This window comes from Phodopus roborovskii, unplaced genomic scaffold, assembly GCF_943737965.1.
Source record: "Phodopus roborovskii unplaced genomic scaffold, PHOROB, whole genome shotgun sequence".
NCBI lineage: Eukaryota > Metazoa > Chordata > Mammalia > Rodentia > Cricetidae > Phodopus > Phodopus roborovskii.
The window spans coordinates 27,721,044-27,743,574 of NW_026126540.1; the positions used below are offsets into that span (position 1 = coordinate 27,721,044).

At 43.3% G+C, this 22,531-nt stretch overlaps 3 non-coding genes and 1 pseudogene across 3 annotated transcripts; 3 read left to right on the top strand and 1 right to left on the bottom strand.

The window, feature by feature from the left end:
- Window positions 1–1,732: 1,732 nt before the first annotated feature.
- Window positions 1,733–17,255, top strand: LOC127232961 (diablo IAP-binding mitochondrial protein-like; annotated as a pseudogene).
- On the top strand, window positions 5,766–5,922 carry LOC127233136 (U1 spliceosomal RNA). Its single transcript, XR_007835443.1, has one exon. It is a non-coding gene; the product is annotated as a U1 spliceosomal RNA (small nuclear RNA).
- Trnag-ccc (transfer RNA glycine (anticodon CCC)) lies at window positions 7,245–7,315 on the bottom strand. The gene has a single exon. It is a non-coding gene; the product is annotated as a tRNA-Gly (tRNA).
- Window positions 17,256–17,325: 70 nt separating the features above from the next.
- Window positions 17,326–17,397, top strand: Trnah-gug (transfer RNA histidin (anticodon GUG)). The gene has a single exon. It is a non-coding gene; the product is annotated as a tRNA-His (tRNA).
- Window positions 17,398–22,531: the final 5,134 nt, after the last annotated feature.

The window sequence follows — 22,531 nt, forward strand, 5'->3', positions numbered from 1 at the left end:
TTTAAAGCACCGCTACAAAACTGGCCTGTAGGTAGAGCATTTTCTTGATTGACAATTGGTGTGGGAGGAACCAGCTCTCTGTGGGAGATGCCACCCCTGGGTAGATTGTCTTAGATGGTATAAGAAAGCCGGTTGAACACGTCATGAGCAAGCCAGTAAGCAGCATTTCTCCATGGCCTGCCTTGAGTTTCTACCCTGAATTCCCTGGATGATGAACCATAAGCTGTAAGATAAAACAAATTCCTTTTCCCCGAAGTCACCTTTGGTCATGTTTTATTACAGCAATAGAAACCCTAACTAAGACAGTAATCAAATATTTGTTTCAGAGAACTCACCTTTACTCTTCATTTCCCCCAAAAGACACATTAATGCAGCTGACACAGAAAATTATTTCCAGGGACTGGAGAGAGGCTCAGTGATTAAGAGCACTGGCTGCTCTTCCAGGGGACCTAGACTTGAGTCCTAGAACCCACTTGGCAGCTAACAACTCTCTGTAACTGTAGTAAGGAATCTGATGTCTCTTCTGGCTTCTGTGGATAGTGCACAAACATGAGATAAACATGCTTGCAGGTGAAATACTCATACATATAAAAATAATAAACCTTCAAAAGTTATTTCCAATTGAATTCAGCCACAATATTCAAAAAAATGGAAAAAAACTCAGCCTAAAAATGAATATCCCTAGAACTACAACATGAAGGGTTAGCTTTCAGTTTAACTATATGAATTTAACTATATGAGCAAGGTCACTATGCCAAGCAAGCTCTAGTTACAATGTGAACTCTCAGTTAATCAAGGCCAGCCGGGTCTACAAAACAAGTTTCAGGACAGCCAAGGCTGTTACACAGAGAAATCCTGTCTCAAATACACACGCACACACACACACACACACACACACACACAGAGAGAGAGAGAGAGAGAGAGAGAGAGAGAGAGAGAGAGAGAAAGAGAGAGAGAGAATCATTAAAATGGCTTAAACTTGGGGCAAAGTCACACATTTTAAAATTCAAGGGGCACAGCTGGACAATGAGCAGAGAGCAGGAGACATGGAGTATTCGATACTAAATGGGATGTTTTCATGAGACCCTTCCCCTCAGAGCTCAGAGATCCATACAGAAGAGGAGGGAAAAGATTGTGAGTGCGGGAGGTGGTAGATGGCTCCGAGGACACAGGAGGACTGATGCTGTGCTGCAACACACATGGGGCTTAAGTAGGCTCAAGCCGTCCTTAGTCTGGAGAGAGGGGCCTGAACACAGGCTCCACCCCTAACCAAGAAGCTATCTGCAATCAATACCCACTTGCAAAGGAAAATTTTGTTTTCTCCAATGGAGTCTAACTAAGTATACTAACCATACCCAGGACAGGCTCTATGCCCTGGTAGTCAGCCAACACAAGATTAACTCAGTGGTATTGGGCTTTTTTTGTTTTGTTTTGTTTTTTAAAGAGGGAGTTGGGTGGGTGTGGCGATATGGAGGGTCTGGCAGTTGGGGGGACAGCTTGAATCGAATATATTGTATGAAAAAAAAACTCAACATAAATAATTAAGTCGGAACAGTGGTGGCACACCCCTTTAATCCCAGCACTTGGAAGGCAGAGGCAGATGAGTTCGAGGCCACCCTGATCTACAAAGTGAGTTCCAGGACAGTCAGTGCTACACAGAGATACCTCGGGGAAACAAACAAACAAACGAACAACAATAAAAGATTAAAAAATAAATAAATAATTCTACTTCCGGCGTGTGCATCTGGCGTCCATCCACCGCGGGATGGCGGCTCTGAATAGTTGGATGTCCAGGAGCGTTGCCTCCCTGTTCAGGTATGGACAGCGTTGTCCCCGTCGTGGCTATAACTCTAAGAAACGCTGTTTCTCAGCATTGATAAGACCGTAGCACAAAACGATTGGCTGGATTCGGCATGACCCTGTGTGCAGTTCCTATTGCTCAGATATCGGAGCCTCAATCTTAGCATGACTGAGGAAGGCTGTCTGTGGTGACAGATTGCCACCTTTCTGTCCCAACCCACGTATGCTCTGATCGAAGCAAATCACGGAGTATACAAAGGCTGTTTATACATTAGTGTCTCTGAATCGACAATATACAAGTTTACTTGGGAAAATGAACTCACAAGAGGAAGATGAAGTGTGGCAGGTGACAGGGGCCAGAGTTGAGGTGACTTCAAAGCAGCAGGAATACATGAAGCTAGAAACTACTTGGATGACTGCGGTTAGCCTGTCAGAGATGGCGGTAAATTTTTGCTGTATTACTTTGTTTCATGATTATGATTTCAACCTGAGATTTATATCATCTTATTTACTTCTGTATGCTACTTTTGAATATATACTGTATCACATATTTACATAACAAAGTTCTCCAAGTGGCTTTTATTCCTATTGGCCTATGTACACCTTTAATCCCATCACTCTGGGGGCAGAAGCTGGCAAATCTCCAGCCAACCTAGTCCACATAGTGAGCTCTAGGGCCAAGTGGTGAGAGGGCTTCAAAATAATAAATTTAAAAGATGGGTGCTCATAGAAAATTAGTTCAGATTCTTTTTAGTTCACGGGACTTACATCTCTAATGAAGAAACCGAATTAGTTTTGTTGGTAAGGCAAAATAAAACACATCCTGTCCATCAGCATTTTCCCTGTGTGTATATTCATGACTGTGGGATGCTTACGGTGTCATGTCTGTGGTTTCCATGTGCTTTCAACAACATTGATGAGATAGGGCTAAGGAGGAAAATGATTTCAGGCCCAGGGCTAAGCCCAGGCAAGGGTCTTAGCCCCGGGGAATATCACATTCCCAGGCACATAAGGATGATCTACCTGACCCATCAGAGAAACCAAATCCACAACACTAAAAGAGAATGGCCCAGTGGAAACAGAGGTGACCTTTGTCTATTATCTGTGACCTGACAACCATCCTGAGGTCACCCATTAGTTTGACAATTTTAATTTACCTATATTTGGTTTCCTTAATGGTTAATAAGTCTGCAAAGGGAAGATTTGCTTCTTTCCAATATGGTTGTCATTATGTCTACTTGCCTGACTCCCTGACAGAAATCTCTGACAAATTTTTTTTCTAGATTTATTTGTTTTCTTTTGTGTGTTTGAGTGTTTTCCTTTATGTATGTATATATGTATGTATGTGCACTACATGTGTGCGTGGTACCCACAGAGTTCAGAAGAGAACCTCTGGAATTGGAGTTATAGATGGCTGTGAGCTACAATGAGGATGTTGGGAATTGAATCCAAATCCTTCTAATTTAGACTATCAGATGCTGGTATTAGATGTGTGCCACCATGCCTGGCTTCCCACAGTAACATTGATGACAAAAAGTACAGGGACTGAATTCATGTCTGTGGATCAGGAACTATCTAGATAAATACCGCTTCACTCTTACCACAAAAGAGAGCATACTTATTTGAAACATTGATGCCAACTGTCATAAAAGAGTGGCAGCACCCGCATTAATAATAGTGATGAATGCTAAAAAAAACTTATCTTGCTGAGTCCTCAAACTCCACATTTCTCCCCAAAGTGTCATTTAATGTTAGGGACAATGTGTGGAGACAGTGTTTCTTACCTGTCTGTTTTGTAATGTAGAAATGTAGGCCCAGAAAACCTCAGTGAGTTTTCTAAGTCTCACCCCGAGTTCTGAAGCTTCCCAGTGGAGTGTTGCAAACTTCTCACTCCCCTCTGTGAGCATCAGCAGCATTTAGAGATGCAGCCTTAACACCTGCTCTGGAGAAGCTAGAGTAGATCGAGATAAATCTAGGCACATTCTGGAAGTCCAGAGATAATATTCATGGGGAAAGTACTATTTTAGGGTTTTTATGTTGAACAGATCTATCTTTAAACTTCAGACAGGATTTTCCTTTTGGATGTTAAGCAGAGGAGTGCCAATGCTTGAAGGTACTCGATATAGATGAATGAGGGCAGGGAGCCCAGAAATAGGAGGTAACCACGTGTTGTGGGTGGGATGGAATGACTATGCCCCCATTGAACACACCACAAAACAACCTGTGGTGGCCAGACATGACTGGTATGTGCCACTATGAAGTGTCTTTAATAGTGCCTCCTACTCACAGGCTAGTGAGTGCCATCAAAAGTGACCTCAGAAAACTGAAGTCCAGATGATGGTAGGTAAGCTTGAGAACAGTCTGGACCATCAGGGACAGGCTGCTCAGAGACAGACTGAGCAGAGTGCTTGCTTGAGAGTGTAAAGTATGTGGGTCAGGGAGACCTGGTGTCACGTCTGCCCCACTTGTGCAAGTCTGTTTCTCTACCAAGTAAGGATTACAGGATGAGAAGTTTGTGCTCCACAGCACACGCGCTTTATTGCAGCAAAGACAGTACACACTACACAAAGCCAGAGTCCCCTGCATCACAAGCCACAGGGTATCCAGAGAGGGACCCTGTCCAGGTGGGTCCCTGGGGAATCTGGGTTTATACGCTTTTGTTTGTTTGGTTCTTGTTATTTTGAGACAGGGTTTCTCTGTGTCAACAGTCCTGGCTGTCCTATATCTCACTCTGTAGACCAGGCTGGCCTCAAACCCATAGAGATCTGCCTGCCTTTGCCTCTTGAGTTTGGGGATTGAAGGTGTGGGTACCCACCACCAGGTGGGGCAGTTTATATGCTTTTTAATAAGGTGTTTAGCAAAACTTAGCTCTTTTTCCCTTTCTTGAATTAGACTGTGCAGGATGCATTTAGCTGGTTGGGACATTTTAAATGATAGCAGGGACCTGGATGTATGCAATGTACAAGGGGACTTTTGAAATTCTTGGGAAGACAAAAGTCCACGGAGAGCCACCGGGCCTTGTTATCATCCTATTAGGCAAGCTGCTTGATAAGCAAACTGCTCCTTCAGGCCAGTCTTCACCAGATTCACTTGGGTGAAAACAGGAGGGAACTGTTGGCCTTCTTGGATGGCTTCCTGGGCAGTTTGGGAATGTAAGAGTGTGTCTGGGCTGACAACCATGCCTCCCTCTTGTACAGTGTAATAAAAGGCTGTGTTTGAATTTGAGTATTATGTTGGAACATCGTTGCTTCCATCGTCTTAGGTTTTATAGAAGTTACAACGAACATTAGAAACAAACGAGGATACTACTGAACTTTTGTTTGAGGAAAAGAAATTGACTGATGCCAGGCGGTGGTGGTAGAAGCAGAAGGATCTCTGAGTTCCAGGCCATCCTGACGGGTCTACAGAGCAAGTTTCAAGACAGCCTGTCTTAAAAAAAAAAAAAAAAAGAAAAGAAAAGAAAGGAAGGAAGGAAGGAAGAAATTGGACTGTTTAGACAAAAATAATAACAATAAATTGTAGGGTCAACAAACTTGTTAGAAGCAAAATTCACGGTAAGAACAGCGTAAGCACCAGAAAGAGAAGAGTAATACTTGAGCCAGGCTGTGGGAAAGCAGAGGGGATGCTGTAAGCCTTAGAGCAAAATACAAAATTTGCTACAATTAATGAGTCAATAAAATAGCTAAAATGGGATGATGGTAAACTCACACAGGAAGGAAGAAGGTCGCAAGAGGGCCGTGATCTATGCAGATAAGGGCGCGCGGACAGGGGCTGCCACTTCTGCATCTCTTAGGAAACCGTAGGGATTTTTTTCATGGCTTGGGAAGCAAAGCCGAACCATAGGTGGCAAATAGCCTTAGAAAACATTAAGTGTCCAGAAAGCTAGCAACTGCACGCGCTGGAGTGACGGTGTGCTCAGAGCGCAAGGCGGGCGCAGCTGAGTCGGGCCTGCGCGGGCAGAACGCATACTTACCTGGCAGAGGCGGAACCGTGACCAAAAAGGTGGTTTTCCTGGGGAGAGATCTACACTTGCGGTGTTTTGATGCCCGCGATTTTCTCAAATTCGGGAAACGCAACTGCATAATCTGTGGTAGTGGGGAACTGCATTTGCGGTCTACCCTGGTTTTTGTTGTAACAAAAAAAAAAAAACAAAAAAACAAAACAAAAAAAAAAAAACAAAAACAAAAAACAGGAACTTTTGTTTTGCTGCCAGTTTCTTTTAAGTGTACTTTGCTAGGTTTTTATTTTTTCGAAGTTCCCTTATCACCCATTTTTCATCCACTTAAAACACTTGAGATGTTTTCGTCATTCACACGTGCCTACTGCTAAAGGGTTCTTCCCCACCCCACCCCCGCCTTTGTCTTTTCTGATCTGTAATACTTGAAATGAGATTGTAATAGGCCAACGAAGTTTGACTTTTGGATTTTTATGTGTGAATATTTTACTTACTTTGTACAGTGAGGCTGGCACCATGGAGGTCGGAAAACAGTATTTGTGTGTGTTCTTGGAGTCGAACCTAGGTTTGTGGAAATTTTACCCTGGTGGGAACTAAAAGTTTTAGCTAAGCATATAGTTAGCATTGCAGTAGTCCCAGTTCTTTGGGTTTGGAACCTTCTAAAGTTTTTTGTTTGGTTGGTTGGTTTTTTGTTTGTTATTTTGTTTTTGTTTGTTTGTTTGTTTGTTTCCTTTTTCTAGTTCTACATTTAGGATTTGATGTAGTTGCTGTCTTCATACAAAGTTGTCGTCAGAAAGGATGGTTGCGGTGAGAGACATTCTTACCCTGAGACTTCCAGTTGGGTCTTCATTAACTGCGGTTGAGGGTTGATGAGAAACACAGGGACAGGATCCTGTTTGGTTGTTTCGTCTTTGGTTGGTTTCTTATTGTTGTTTGTTTTGTTTTGTTTTTAGGTGGTGGAATTGGTTGTTGATTTGTTTTGTTTTGTTTTTGTTGGTGTTTTTAGAGACAAGTCCACTATTCAGCTCTGCCTGGTCTGGAGATTACTATGTAGATAAGGATGACCTCAAACTCACAGATTCTCCTGCTGGGTTAAAGGTGTGTGCCACCGTAGCTGGGTTTAACCCCAGCAAACTTGACAGTGACCTCCCTGTCTTACAGCCAGGCGTTACCATATAACTCTGTTACAGTCTAAAGCAGGTAGGACGAAGCCTGTGGGGGTAGCACTCTTTCTGAATAAAAAACATGTTTGAATACCTTCTGTCTGCCCATCCTATCTTCTTTTTTTTTCTGTCTAGAATATGGGTGTGAAGCCGTCTTTTGCCATGAGAATAAAAACCGCAGGCTAAAGGAATGGAGACAGGAAGAATCTGGAAGCAGTTGAACAACTGTGGTAGTGGTATTCGATTATTCGCAGATTTGTGCCGGGATGTTCTCTGCTCGCAGAAAAAAAAAAGGTTATGAGTGAAGGGAGTAGAGAAGACTGAACTGCATTGGCCGGGAATCGAACCCGGGTCTCCCGCGTGGGAGGCGAGAATTCTACCATTGAACCACCAATGCACCCTTAAAGAACCCATCTGACAGCTCATTGACAAAAGGTAAGAGAAGCTAAATTTCCACCGAAAAACAGCAATGTAAACTAACGTTTTGAATTTTCCAATGTTGAGGAAATGCAAGTCCTCGTACATGCTAGGCTGTGATAAATCTGGGCCAGATTTGCCACTCAAGGAGTTTCGAGGCATGACCTCTAGAATTTCTTCTACTTCTGCCAGACTTTATAGCTCATTAGAAGGGAAATGCTAATTCAGTTCAAACTCGTAGCTCTGAAAAGCCTCCCTTGAAATTTACCAATGCCCAAACTATGCTCAACTGAGAAGTAGTCAAAGGCACACGACATAGATAGCGGGATAGTTCCATAACAAAGCCCGAGCTGATCTGTGTGAACAGACTGATGAAAAGCCTTCTCTGAGCAGTGTTTATTCTATTCCCACTGTATCGGACAGGAAGGAGGGAGAGGCGCGAACAAAACCAGCCACTGGCCTTCAGGTTTACGGACTGTTTTGTTCAGCAGCTGCTCTTCCAGGACGTTACAGAAGTGACCAGTGTGTGAAAAAAAAGTAGTGAACTACTCCAAAGCTACACAAAGAATCCCTTCTAAAAAAGCCAAAAACAAACAAAAAGTAGCAAACTAACCAAGTACCCATTTGTGTGAAAACTCACACTGTTCTCTCTCTCTTTTAACTTTTATTTATTCTTTGTGGACTTCACATTATACATTCCCATCCCACCCATCTCCCTATACCATTTTTAAAACCACCCAGGAGGGCAAAAAGCAAAAAGGGAGAGGCAGAAATTCATCCACACACCCACTCTCCCGCTCCACCTGAGACACTGCTGATGCTGAAATCTGAGCACTGGTGGACAGAGGTGGAAGGAGAATTGGATGTGACTGTTCATGTTGACCTGGGGTGGGTGATGACTAATAGGTCACCTGCACCATGTGTGATGACAGAAATCAACCTTCCATCACGTATCCATCTAGGTGATGGCTCATTTTGTCAGTCATGATAGCCATAAAAAAATACTTGAGGAATGTTGTTGTGTTTGATTTTATCTTTTTGCCTAGAGTTTACTTACAGTACTGCTGTGGAATGAGAACGCTGATGTCCCTTCACATTTGGCTCGGAATTCCCAGGCAAAAGGAAAAGAGGAGGAGGAAGAGATGGAGAGAGGACAGATCTGGCCACACAGCTGCATTACCCTAAGCTCCAGGTGAGATGGACTGATGCAGCCCCTGGTGTTCTGAAAAACAAAACAAAGACTCGCTTTTAAGAGAAACTTACTTTGATTCTTTTAGAAGTTCAGGCTCTGTCACTGGAGAGACACATCCCAAAGTCTGAGTTGATCTTCATCAGGACTTTGAAACATTCACATCCAGTGGGCACAGGACTTTTCCTCATGTTTGCTCTTATTGGCATTGTGTTAGGAGTAAAGTTTCTTCATGCTGACCTGGGCCCAGAGCTGCGCCAGCCACAAATAACACACAGAGACTCTGTATTAGATATGTTATTGGCCAGGTACTAATTTCTTATGGGCTAGCTCTGTCTTAATGATTAACCCATTTCTATTAATCTAAGTATTTCCACGTGGTCTCTTCTTACCGGAGAGTGGGATCCGTGTTCTGTTCTCTCCAATTTCTACATGCTGACTCCTCCCTACTACTTCCTCAAATCCTCCTTGTCTCCTAGTCTCACCTATCTTGCTTTCCTATTGGCCAACAGTGCTTTATTCATTAACCAGTATGAGAAACATAGTTACAGAATGGCATCTCCCATCAACATTGGTGTCCCTAACCTTGGAAGCAAGGATGTAGGAAAAGTAATGTCAGGGATAAATCCTCACCTCCTAGTTAGGAAAAGCTATTATGTACTAAGAACAAGAGTCATCCCAAAGGTCTCATAGCTCAGCTCTGTGAGAGGCTTTATACAGTTGGCGCTTTCTAACCTCTGACCTGATAACAGCACCAATAAACCCAAATAATGGTCAACACATAATTAATTTAGGGCAGGTGCAGAAAGCTTTATTAAAATATGGTAATGGAGGACTGGAGAGATGAGTCAGAGGATCCAGGTTTGATTACAGCCCCAGGAAATCTGACATTCTCTTGTGGCTTCACTGGGCACCAGACATGTATGTAGTACATAGGCATACATGCAGGTGAAACATATATAAAATTCTAATTTCATAAAATATATAATATTAATGCCCTCCTAGTCCCTGGTATTAAAATATATAAGCCACAAATACAGCGTGAAGACTGGCTATCAGACTTGTAAGAAAGGATCCCCATTGGATCAGCCCCTCACCAGACAAAGAGGACCTTCCTTACCAGGTCATCTTGAGCAACCTCCTTCAATCAAACTACAATACATTCTTTGTGGATTTACATCTGTAGGGTTAAAATTGTCCCTGCCAAGACTCCATAGCCTCAAGCAAATCATGAAGAGAAAGCCATCATCGTATCTGTGTGATGACATCCTAATTCACATTGGAATCCTCCTATATTTGTAATTAAGAAAAAAAATCAGGTAAATGGGAATTTTTACAAGTTCTTAGACAACTTAACAAAAGCATGGAACTCATTGGTGCTTTGCAACCAGGATTGCCTGCTCTATCAGCCATTCCTAGAGATACCTTTTAGATAACTCCATAATTGAAAGATTGGTTTTGTATCATTCCTCTGGCTCCCAGGGATTGTAAAAGGTTTACATTCAGTGTGCCACCAGAGAATTTTAGAGAGCCTGTGGCCAGAAACCAGAGGACAGCTTTGAACTTCTAACCTTCTGCCTCTATCTCCCAAGTGATGGCATGGCAAGTGTGTAGCACACCATTGTCAGCTCTGTGGAAAATTGAAACATGTCTCCTATGTATGATATGCAATGTGAGGCTGGACCTTTGTGGATCCTATGGTGAGGGACAAACAAGCCAGTATGTAGAACTTACATAGAAAGTTTATCGGGGGAAGGGAAGGGAGTAATGGAAGGGGAGGGAAGAGAGAGAGGGAAGGGAGAAGAGAAAAACAGAGAGAGAGAGAGAGAGAGAGAGCCCTGCCTCTTTGGAGAAATAACAGAAAGAGAGAGAGAGGATGGGTCATGATTGTCTCTTAAAGGGACCTTTTCGCCTTCATACAGAGCCAGGGGCTGACTCTTCCAGGTCCCCAAGGAGCAGGGCCAGGTTTGCCTAGATGATAACATCCTACATTTTAGGTAGGTAGGTACTCTAACATCTGAGCTATATCTCTACTAGCCTTATTAACATTTTTTAAAAATCAGTAATCCTACTAGCTAAGAAATAGTATCTGGTGTTCATTTTCAATCAAGTGGCTAATGATGCTGAATACCTTTCAGAACATGCACTTGTTGGCCAGTTGTATGCTTGCTGTGTAGCTACAAAAGGCTTTGTCTCCTATAAATCGACCTATCTTTTAGTTATTGAGCTGTAATCACTGTTTGTTATTTTGAGGACACAACTTCTCTAAGCAATGCATGAACTGCAACTATATTCTCTCTTTACTGAGAAAGCTTTTCTCTTTCTTGAATGCACTTAAGTGCTTCACGTCTAGATACAGCAGGGTGATGTTGGATACAGGGTTTGAGAGTGTCAATGAATTCAGGTTGCTCCAGAGGCTGAGTGGGAAAGGGACTCAACAGATCTGCATAAGATGGGGTGTCATGACAAGTCTGCATATTTGGCTGTATATGGAATATATTCTGGGTACTTTGTATTCTCAAGTAGGCCCCAGAGAAAGAAAATCCTTTCTCATCAAGGCATCATTGGTAAGAGCTGCAGCCTCTGGATCTTATACTACACATCCTTAGTTTTTTCCTTCGATGTCCCCCTGAGAAGGCCCCTTTAATCAGTTAATAGCACGTGATACAAGTCACATTCCCTCTGAGACTTAAGTTTGCCAGGATATTTTACAAGTCACATGGGGGGCAGGGGTGGGATGGGACTTGAAGCATCTGCTTTTCTCAAAATCCTATCAGCCTTCCTGGCTCTGAGAGATATGCATGTCCTACTCTCAGAGAGTTATTAATAATGTGCCTGTGGATATAAAAACTAGAAGCCTTGTGGGATCCAGAGATCTTTTAGAAGAAGGAACTTTTGGAGACTTTTTAGAAGGAACTTTTAGATCTTAAGAGAACTTTAAGAGAGCTTATAGAGGGAAAATTATTAGAGAGAACTTTTAAGGAGAAATCTTAAAGTGTTACTAGCAGTTTTTCCACCAGCCTGGACTCACAGCCACGTCAGCCCAAATAACACACAGAGATGCTGTATTAGCATAAAGCTGTTGGCCTGTTACAAGCATTTCTTATTGGCCAGCTCTGTCTTAAATATTAACTCATTTCTATTAATCTAGTTTTTGAGAGAGAACTTTTGGGAAGAACATTTCTGAAGAATAAAGAGACATGAGAGGAAGGAATGTGTGAGCCCATTTATTTCCTTTTTACCCTCAGATCAGAACTTTTTTTTTTTAACCAAGCTCCTATGAGCTTTTTTAACCAAGCCTTCTCCATGATAACAAACCCCGGGGCTTGGGAGATTTCTGAGAGGGTAAAGGCCCTTGTTGTTCTTCCATAGGGCTTGAGTTGGGCTCCTGGCACCCACATTGGGTGGCCATAATTGCCTGTTAACTCCAGCTCCAAAGGATCTGATATCCCCTTGTGACCTCCATGGACAACTGCACTGACACATACCCCCTGTGAGGGCTATTCTTGGTTGTCAACTTGACTGCATCAGGAACTAACTAAAGCCCAATGACTGGGCACACCTGTGAGGGATTTTTTTCCCTCTCAATTACATATTTGAAGTGGGAAGACCTACTTCTAATCCAGATCTTTGAGGTGGGAAGATAAAGTTTCAATCCACCTTGAGAAGATCCACCTTTAATCAGGACCACACTTCTGGTGGCAGCCTATATAAGGACATAAAAGAAGGGATCTCTCTCTCTATCTATCTATCTCTCTCTCTCCCCCTTCTTCCCTCTCTCTGCCTGCTTGCTCACACTCTCTCTGGCAAGTCCATTCTTTCACTGGCAATTAGAGCCTACTTCTGCAGGATCCCAGTGTATACTTAAGACCAGCTGTGACATCCAACATTTTGAAGTGAACAACTACTGGATTTTTGGAACTTCTGTTCACAGGTAGCCATAGTTGGATCAGCTGGGTCACAGCCTGTAAGGTATTGAAAGACAAAAAAAGTAAAGTTAAAGAACCCCCCCCACCACCACCACCACTTGAAATAAAGGACAGTCTGACCTGGAATTTGCTAACCACCAGCCCTGAGATAGCAGGAGACCAAGAATTCACACTGCCCCTCCTTTCTGTGAGTCAGCAGGTGGTGAATAGGGTCCTTAAGAAACAAAGAGATAGCTGTACCTCCAGTTTGCCCAGACAAGATTAATTAGCACACCCTGAGGCCTTAAGGTCTGTTGACCCTAACAGTGAGACCATCTGGCCTCAAAGGGTCATATACTCAATGGACAGAGGGTCCCATCCCCTCCCTAAGTTTGTGGGTTTGCCTTTAAAAACACCTGTGCCCGGGGGATGGGGCTTCTCTCTAGCCTGTGTGCTGGAGGAGCCCGTTTGCACAAACATTTCCTGTTCATTAAAGCCTCTTGTGTGTTGCAGCAACTGGACTGGACATTGAGTTCTTGGGGGTACTGACAGAAACTGGGAGACTCCTCATTCTGAGGGTATTACATTATTCTAATAAACTCCATCATATATAATTAATTCAAATTAATCTTCCTTTAAAAAAAAAAGCAAACAAAGAAAACACCTGTGTGTCAGAACATGGTCCCTGAAGAAAGCTGTGTGAGAACTCTAGTGCCTGTGAGAGAACTCCAAGAAAACAGGACTCCAGGCCTTCAAAGCACAGGGTTGTTCTTGGAACATGCTTTCGTGCCCTTCCCAGGTGTTGCAAATGGGAGTGGGTTTGCTCCAGATTACCCATTGCTGTTTACTGTTGTTATCCAGTTACACACAGCTTGTCCATGTGATTGTATGTAGCTTGAACCCATGTGACCTTTGCTCATATTACCTTGCGTAACCCTCACAGTAAAAACTGTCTAAATAAGGTTGGCTAGTGCATGAAACTTTATCCTGCCGCATTCATAGGCTGCATTCTCCCAGATCCCACTGCTTCTAAAGACATCACTGTAAACCAAAGCAGGGGCCACATTGGCCCTGGCCAACTGTCCTTTTGCCTTAAGAAAATGTCTTCCCAGGCGCCTTGATGACTTCACTTGATGGGTTCTTGCATTTACTTTTAATGCCTGCTTCCTAACATCGATTATCCCTACAGCTGTTTCTTACCCCAGGGGCAGTCTTCAGCCAAATTATCTTGACAGCTGTTATCTAGCAACCTTAACCCTTCCCCATAAAGGGACCTCAAAAGCCACTGAGGGGCTGCTCTCCAAAACCCTAACTTAGGGGGAGTCCCTTTTGTACTTCTAAAAACAGCTTGTTTTAATCAGTCGTAGAAATGTCTAACACAGCGCCTGTGAAAGACTATTGGGGTTTGAATGTAAATGTCTCCCATAGGCTTAGGCGTCTGAATACTTAGTTCCCAGCTGTTAACACTGTCTTGGAAAGCTCCGCGTGATCTTTGGGAAGTGGAGACATGCAGGAGCAAGTAGGTCACTAGATACCAGCTTTGACACTAGACAGCCTGAGCCTGCCTCCTCCCTGCATTCTGCTTCCTGATTTGGACTCAGTGTGATGCCGCATCTCCGGCACCATAGTGCTTTCCCCACATTGTGTCCCCTTAAACTGTAAGCCCAAACAAACCCTTCCTCCCCTAACTTACCTAATGTCAGGTACTTGATCAAAGCAACAAGGAAAATAGCCACTACAAGGACTAATAGAGCTGGTTGTCAGCGTGCTAATTCTGCTAGTAAGGAGAGAACATGCATCACTGCATCCAACACAGACAAATGCAATCCATAAGGAAAACAATAGACATGGCTTACACCTTTAATCCTAGCATTTGGGAAGCAGGTCTCTGGGGGTTCAGGCCGGCCTGGTTGTCTACATAATGAGTTCCAGGACAACCAGGGCTACATAGTGAGACCCTGTCCAAAAAAAGAAGAAAAGAAAAAAAAAGAAAGAAAGAAAAAAAGAAAGAAAGAAAGAGAAAAAAGGGGAGGCACAAATGTCTGGGACTAGCAAATTCCCCCTTCCTGTTAGATGAGCTGTTTAAAGGAAGCAAGGTGGGCTCATTCCAGCCAGTCTTCTCTGGGCCTGTGCAAAACCCAAGGACTCAATTATCACCATTGGAAAGAACCAAAGGATACCAGGCATGCCAAGGCCCAGGTGGCTATGAGCCATAACAATGGAAAATTCCACCAGTGAAACAGAATCCAATGTGTCATGGTGTTAGAATTACGAGACGAGACTTTCAGTTATTCTGCCTGAATTTCATAGGCCTAAATCTTCAAAAGGAGACTCAGAATATTTAAAATCAACCAAATGAGGTATTAGAAATCAAAAGTAAGATGTCAGAAGGGCAGCTTTTTTAAAGGGATTAGCAGCAGCATACACATTGCAGAACACCTAATCAATGAAATATATCCATAAGCAATTGGAAATATCCAATCTGGGGCTGGAGAAGTGGTTCAGTGGTTAAGAGCACTGGCTGCCCTTCCAAAGGACCCAGGTTCAATTCCCAGCACCCACCCAGTTGCTCATTACTGTCTAACTCCAGTCTCAGGGAATCTGATGCCTTCTTCTGGCCTCCTAGGACACCAGACACACATGTGTTGTGCATATATACATGCTGGCAAAACCTCATACACATATAAATAAATAAAAAGAAAATATTCAAACTGAGACTTAAAGAAAAAAATTTAAAAAAGGTACAGATCCATGAATTGTAAGACAAACTTAAATTGCCTAATATTAGAGAAGAAAGAAAAGTGTTTGAAGAAACAATGGCTGAAATTTCTCCAGCCATAACAGGATTATGTTGTGGGGTATCTGCCAGAGAAGACTATTCACACACAGGTTTAAGCCAACAGAAAGGTATTAGTAAGCAGGGCGTGATGGTGCATACATTTAATCCTAGCTCTCAGGAAACACAGGCAGGCATCTGTGAGTTTGAGGCCAGCCTGGGCTATAAAGTGAGTTCAGAACAACTGTTATACAGAAAAACTCTGTCTCACAAAACAAAAACAAACAAAATAGAAAGTCATTATTAGTAGCACTTGTGTGTTTTGGATACCAGTGTAGATGGAACCTTTCTCAGGGTGGCTACTATGTCCTGGGTTCACACACTTCAGTTAATAAGAACAGTTAGTCAGAAGCAGAACCATAGAAGCCCAAAAGCAAGGTTAGTGCATTTAGAGGCTTTCTCGGAACTAAGACTTTGGTGGATTGGGTCTTTGTTTTTGTTTTGGCAGGTGATGTTACATGCTGCATTCCATGGCTTGAATGGCACTCCTAGCTGGGCTAAGTAAGGTCTGGGGCCTGTCACAATGAAAGCAAGAGGTGCAAAGTGCTGAGGAGCTCAATCCAAGAGTCAGTATGCAAAATAAGCCCCAGACAGGTTGCAATCAACTCCAGTGAAAATGATGTTACACATACATGGGAACAAAGAGAAACCTGGTGTCAAATTTCTTTCTGTAGTTCCCAAGATTATCTGAAGCCACAGAAAAGGCATAAAACAAACAAACAAGCAAACAAACAAAAAACCACCAAGGGTAAGAAAAATCTATGCCATAATATGTTGTGGATTAATCTTTTAGTACAGTGTGAAGATGTATCTCTGCTAAACCTCTTGATTAATTTTAAAAAAGAGCTGGATGGCCAGTAGGTAGGCAGGAGAGGTTAAGTGGGATTTCAGGAAAGAGAGAGAAAGAGGGGATAAATCTAGGCAGGAGAGGCCAGAAGAGGACACGAAGAGGAAACAAGAGTTACAAAGTCACAAGGCAAAACGTAATCAATATAAATGGGTTAATTTAAGTTGTAAGAACTAGTGGGACAAGCCTATGCTCTAGGCCAAGCCTTCATAAATAACAAGTTTCCTTGTGGGAGCTGCTGGCAGGACAGAAAGAGACTTGTTACAGTAATATTTATCTTCTAAAAGTGGATCCAGGGGGAAAAATCCAGGCTTGATGACATAGGTTTGGAATCCCAGCACTGGAAAAACTGAGGCAGGAGGATAGCGGGTTCCAAGGCCATGTTCTATGTGTGGGGAACTGAGGCCAGCCTGGGCTACATAAGGTCTTACTTAAAAAAATAAGTTGCCTACACAAAGGCACTTCAGGAAATGCTGAAATAATTCACTGACAGATGACACACCAAAACAAAACAAAAACAAAAATAAAATAAACGGAGCCTGCTGGGGACTGTTGTATCAGTCGACTGTGTACGGCTGGTTTTCCTCCCTGGCTCCTGGGAAGGATCCCAGGGAACGACTTTTAACTTTTCTTTTTTTACTTTATTATCATAGTTGTTGTTTTGAGTAGGGTCTACTGTGTTCCTCTGGCTGAATTACTATATAACTCTAGCAGGCCAGGACCACCACCACGCACAGCCTTTTGAAGTGCCTCAGCCACAGCGAAATCTTGGAGGGCAATTAAAATGTCACAGTCTTGGGAAAGTAAAAGGGACCGGAACGGGGGTGGGGGAAGGGGATTAAAGAAAACAACAAAAGACACAAAGAGAAAATGAAAGTTGAATAGAATCGAACGTTTCACCTTCTTATAACCACACACCCTCACTAACCAACTGAACCACGGAAGGAAACAGAAATTACTCGTATCGCAGCAGAGGGAAGTCTCTAGCTTGGTGCTAGGTGCAGCCATAGTTTTCTGTGTCACAGGCCACTCAGAGGTGTAGCAGATCCATCCGCGCCCGCCCGCTTCCAGCAGAGCAACCGGGAGCTGGAATTAACGCGCAGGGAACCCTGCAGACGCAGACACAGGGATCAGGACTAGGCGGAACTGGACCGAGGCTCAGCCAATTGTACCAGCGCTAATGACGTGCACATCGCTCGGTGTGTGGCTTGCCGTGATCGTATAGTGGTTAGTACTCTGCGTTGTGGCCGCAGCAACCTCGGTTCGAATCCGAGTCACGGCACTATCGTCCTTCTGCCCGGCGATCTTTTGCTTCAGCTAGAGCTCCCCTCCTCTTGGGAGCGCAAATATCCAGCACTGCTCTCTCACAAGCTCTGGGGTGGGCGACAACACTGAGCCTCCCTCTCCGTTCCCCTCCTCCCCTGCGCCACCTATAGCAGCCTTAAACGAGGGCCGGCCGTGCTCTCACGGTCGCTGTTTCTAGCATCCCCGAAGATATTTTGCATCAAATAGGAACAAATTGGATGAGTCTTCAAACTCATCCTTACCGTCTACAGCGGGTTGACAGCAATTAGAGTTCCCCTTTTTCGTATTTGTATCTTAACAAAAGTATTAAAGCATCTTGGAATAAAATGGGTTTTAAAAAGTCAACATCTGGAACAAGTTACTGTGAATTCCCCTCGTCCCAGCAAGGTCTGTGAGAGGATGGAGTGGAGAAGGAGGGGGACAGGGAGAGGGAGCCATTGTGAACCTATGAAGGTCAGAGTTTTCAGAGTTGAAGGAACCCAGCTTCGCTAGACTTGCAGGGCAAGTCCTGTCGTCCACCTTGAAAAAGTGAGGCCCAAGCCTGGCAGTGGTGGCCAACGCCTTTAAGCTGAGGCAGGCAGATCTCTGTGAGTTCGAGACCAGCCTTGTCTTCAAGAGCTATTTCCAGGACAGGTCCGCAAGCTACACAGACAAACCCTGTCTCAAAACAAACAAACAAAACCAAAAGAAGTAAGACCCAGTCTACAAAGCGAGTTCCATTATTTTGGTCTCATTGATGAGAGAGGCTACAGCGTAGGAAGAGGTGTTTCTGCTGCTCTTGTGTGAAGTGTTGTAGAAAGGCTGTTGGGTGCACAGAGTCTTTCTACCACCCGCTCTAAGGCACAGGAAAGGATCTGTGGCCCAGAAGACTTCCTTACTTATGGGAAGGAGAGTCCTTATATTCAGTGCTAAATTTACCAGATCTCACATTGTACCCCAGTGTAGCCTAGAAATCCCTGTGTGGCACAGTGAATGTGGCCTTAATCTTGCCTTAGTGTCTCAAACACTAGGATTGTAGCCATGAGCCACCACCTCCAACTAATTTATCACCTTTTACTGAAATCATTCTCTGTGTGCCTTTTAAAAATACTTATTATTTTTAAAATTATGTATACATGCAGGGGGGAGGTATAGGAGCATATACCTGTATGTACCAGCAAAGGCCATAAGAGGGTGTCAATTGTAAGCCATCTGATATGGATGCCAAGACCTGAACTTGGGTCCCGTGGAAGAGCCAAATGCTGCTCCTTCCTTCTGTTTCCACCTCCCAAGATCTGGTATTTCAGGCAGACTTCCAAATTCAGCTGTTAGGAGTAGTTTTTCCTGCCGGTCTGGGCCCACTGCAGCGCCAGCCCCAAATAACACATAGCGATGATATATTAGATATAACGCTGTTGGCCTGTTACTAGCATTTCTTATTGGCTAGCTCTGTCCTAAATGTTAACCCATTTCTATCAATCTAAGTATTTCCACATGGTCTTATCTTACCAGAGAGAGAGCCCAGTGTACAGCTCCTTTTTTTTTTTTTAATACATATTTTCCTAGGTGCTGTTTAGCATATCAACATATCACCTTCACCTTGAAGTACTTTATCACTAAATTATAAGGTTTGGTCTATGACACACACACATCAAATTAACTTTTGGGCGTTGCTGGGGAATCACACTCAGGACCTTGTCCATGCCAGGCAAGTACTACACCACTTTAAACTCACAGCCTCAAATTAATGTTTATGGGTACTGTTCATCAGGAATACAGCTGATGACATTTAACTGGACACTGAGTTCAGTTGTTCTGACATCATTTATTAAAGCTGTTTTCTTTGCCTTAGTGAACTGCGTAAGCTGAAAACCAACTGATCAAATAGCTATGGGTTAGTTTCAAATATCATCATTCTTCCATTGATTATTTCATGTGTAAATGTTGGATCCCCTGAAACTGGAACTGCAGACACTTGTGAGCTGCCATGTGAGTGGTGGGAATTGAACCCTGATCCTTTGAAAAATAGCCAGTGCTGGTGATCTTAACCATTGGCTGTCTCTCCAGCCCCCACACCCTCAGATTGAAGAACTCTTAGAGGCAGTAGTGTTTCAGGATTAAAATTTTATCATGGCCCAGGCAGTCATTGACTGCCGCACGGGTTGGGGTAGGAGGCATTATCACCCCTTTCCGTATTAACTCCCTGCTTTGTCCAGTGTCTGACTTCGAGTGCTTCGATTCTCTGAGGCTGAGGAACTTACCCAAGAGTTGCTTGCTCAAATAAACTCCCCCTTTTACTTTTTCAGTTTGGCTTGATCTGGTTTACTGTGTCAGAGGAAAATCTATTATCGAGATACAGAAAACCTATGAATGGCTGCACTCTGAAAACCTCAAGTCAGTTTTGGAATCCTGGGAAATCTCTCTCTCTCTCTCTCTCTCTCTCTCTCTAACATCTGGAAAGGCAGCTTCCAGATAACAGCTCAGTGGATTTCTGGTAACCAGGGATCTGTGGAAGAGACAGGATCCAGTGCCTGTAGCTATGAGGTATCTTCACCAGGCAAGGAGAGGGCACTATTTCTGGCAGCCTTTGTGGCCAGTTGTTTGGGGGATGGCGGCTTTCCTACCCAAGGACTTTAGAGTGCATGGCTTGGTTCAGGCCAAACAAATGAAATCTGAGAGGCTTTCTGTGAGCACCGCACTGCTGTTGCTCAAGGAGCTCAACTGGACGATGCTATAGTAAACCACCACTTGTCATCTTTAAAACTGTTATTAATAACCTGCTGAGTGCAATTAGCGCTGCCCACATGCACATGGGTATGGTGATATATTATTTATGATTTATTAAAGCTTGCCTGAGGGTTCAGAAAGCAAAGCTAGCCACAAGCCATAGAGGTCAGGCAATGGTGACACACACCTGTAATCCCAGCAGCCATACTAGCTAACCATAGAGCCAAGCAGTGTGGCACACACCTTTAATCCCAGGACTCAGGAAATAGTGATGCACGATTAAGATACACAGGACAAGGATAAAAATGGGTTATATATTTTATTCTGGGAGAAGTCACTTACACGAGAAACCAATAACCAGCAAGTTCTGGCTCCAAGAATCCACAACCAGGCTGCTCTCTGTGACTCAACCAGAACCAAGAGCAAGAGCTGGGGTCCGGGACAGCAGACCAGCCTACTGTACTGTCACATCTGCAACTGTGACCATGCCTGTTTGGCCATGGCCAATGCGACAGGTGCAGGCAGGGTGGATATCTCACTACAATTCCCCTTCTAATATAAAAAAAAGATTTAGGATTGATACATGTAGGGCCCTGCATGGACCCCCGAGGCACCTTGAGCAAGCCTGAAGCTCTTGGCTGGAACATCTTGTCCCCCAGAGTTGTTATTGGTACTCTTCCTGTTTTGCTAACACACATTTGTTGGGGAGGATCTAAGCCCGAAAACTTGTACTCTTGACCCTGTTGTTTTCCATTGTGCTGTCAATCAGTATATAAGCCCACCCCTTCCCCTCAATAAACGTCATTCTACATTCAGACATTGCTGTTGAATGAATCACCTGCTGTCTTATCTCTTATTTCAATCTCTAGGCCTTCACCTGATTCGTGGATCATAGCACGGGTGCTACAGATACAAAACTATATACAAAGACAGTAAATATCAAGTATGCTCTAGGAAAAAGAAAAGTAAGAACATACACACTTAAACCCTATTGCAGTGAAGCGACAAGAGCAAATTGGGAAGAGCTACTATCCAGTCCTAGGGTGGAGGATAACAGAGATTGCTAGAGAGTTGCCCTGTTCTGGAAAGTTTAAGTTTTGTACCTAATATTTCTATCTAGGAAGAGGGAACAATAATTGTGACAGTCTAATCTTCAACCTCATCAAGATATGAGGAAGATAACAATACTAGGGTAGGCAGGAAGTGTGGATGGGCAACTTCCAAATGGTGCAATGAGGACAGAAACAGCAGGCTACCTGGACAGTCACCCAAAGTCTCACAGCAGCATAGGGGCAGCCATCTTTGGCTAAGGCCTAGAGTGTCTGACTAACCAACAAGAAACAGGGAGATAGAAAGGCTGTCTTACCCTGACTTGGCAAGGTTCAGCAGTCTTCTATGTTTGTCTCCTGCAAGCACAGTAGGACAGCATGTCTAAAGTGTGTAGTTGAGGTGGGGATAGTTCTTTGCCCAAGAGGCCATAGACAAGAGGAGAATGGACTCCAGAAGGAGTGACATCAGTGCCCAACATTTTCCCAGAAATAGTTCAGCACTATCAGGAGCAAATGTGTCTCATGTCAACAGGGTACTAGTATTGAAACACTTAAATGCCATATTCTGCAAGTCTATGAAGTGTTTAAAGATCAAAATCTATGTTTGACTAATCTCATAGGTATAAGAAATGTGGGTGAAAATATCTGTAATTCTCAAGGATCTAGTTGTACAATGGCTGAAGCTCCCCAAATTAATTTAGCAAGAAAAGACTCAAAAAAATGTAACTATATACATATATATTTTTTTCTCACTAATAGAGAGAGAGCTGAAATGTCCTGATTAGAGGTAGAACTGTAAAGAGCAACATGATAAAATATCCTAAGTTGTAGTAATATACAAAATGTATATACATCAAGATAATTTTAAATTTGTGTGCAAAACAGGGTAAACAGAAAGAAGACCCTGAACTGTCAACATACAGAAATCTAACAATTTAAGCTATCAAGGATCTAGTAATTTGAGTTATCTATAGCTAACTCTTGATAAAGTTAGTACACTAGAAATTGTGTAAATCTACCTGTATCCCATCCTAACCATACCCTTCCCAACCATACCCTATACTTATCTAAAAGAGATACCAAGTCTGAACATCACCTTCCATACCCAATCCTAAGCAACTAAAAACCAACCCTATGTAGGTGTATATTATCCCTTAATGCCAACAGTAAGGAAAGGGGGTGTTGTTTTCTTAGGATTACTTTCTGCTGAAATGGGTTGACAATGACTCCATGAGATCCTGTAAGGGAAAAAAAATATGGCAAGAAGGGACTGACCAGCTGTAACATTTGTAGCTAGTCTCTGCATGGCAGGAAATGTTTGACTGAAGTTCTTATCTGAGGCTCTGGCCAGGGTGT